Source organism: Propithecus coquereli, unplaced genomic scaffold (genome assembly GCF_000956105.1).
Source record: "Propithecus coquereli isolate 6110/MARCELLA unplaced genomic scaffold, Pcoq_1.0 Scaffold592, whole genome shotgun sequence".
NCBI classification, from domain to species: Eukaryota; Metazoa; Chordata; class Mammalia; order Primates; family Indriidae; genus Propithecus; species Propithecus coquereli.
Genome location: NW_012151863.1, coordinates 124418 through 125252, shown reverse-complemented (window position 1 = coordinate 125252; position 835 = coordinate 124418). Strand labels below are relative to the sequence as shown.

The following is an 835-nucleotide window of genomic DNA, read 5'->3' as shown; positions in this document are numbered from 1 at the left end:
GCTCCTTCGCGGGACCGGGCGAGGAAGAGGAGGCAGGCGTGGAACGTGCCACGTGCTCCGCCTGGCCCAGAAGGTCCCCTGGGCAAACACTGGGCGTCCTCAACGACCACCCATTTGGGTTTTCCTCGTGGAAACACAGACGCCTGGGTCCCCAGGCCAGGGAGGTGACAAGCCAGGTGCCCCGCTCTCCCCTTGCTGGGACCAGGCCGGGAGTGCCACCCGCCCCGGGGGGCCTGGCACCTCCGCTGGCGCCGGTCAGGGAAGGCCCCAGGGCTGGGGCGCAGCAGCCGGGTGGCATCTGCCCAGCCGAGTGTAAACGCGCAGACGCCACCGGCGTCGCTGCCGGCTTTGAAGTCGGAAGTGGCTCCTGGCTCCTGGCCACGCTCCGCTGCAGACGGCCCGGCCACCGCGCCCGGGGCGCCAGGGTGTGTGCCAGCCCGGGGTGCAAGCTGCCCGCACCCTGCCCCCGGGCGGAGTCTGGGCACTTTGCCATCCCGCTGGGCAGGGCCACCCTGGTGGGTCACCTGCAGCCCCCGCGGGAAGCCCTGCTGGGTTCTAGAACACGACATGGCCACTCAAGCCTGTCCCGCTGGCCCCCGCTCCCCGAGGTCCCTGCCAGCAGGTCGAAGGCCCCTTAGGCCCCGAGGCCATTTGAGAAAACAGAGGTTGAGAAGGTCGTGACAGCAGCTGCCATGGTGTTCTGGGCCCAGACGCTTGGCCTTTGTCCCGGCTTCCAGTGACAACCTGCTGGCTGAGAGCCTCGCTCGGCCGCTGGACCTCCTGCTCTCCTCCCTTTGAAACTGCGGCTGGGCCGGGCGCGGGGGCTCACGCCTGT

The 835-nt window shown here is 70.1% G+C and overlaps 1 protein-coding gene across 1 annotated transcript in view; it reads left to right on the top strand.

Moving 5' to 3' along the window:
• The window catches only part of EEFSEC (eukaryotic elongation factor, selenocysteine-tRNA-specific), a 278454-nt gene that overhangs the window by 208706 nt on the left and 68913 nt on the right, over positions 1-835 (top strand). The gene's annotated exons all lie outside the window — the stretch shown is intronic.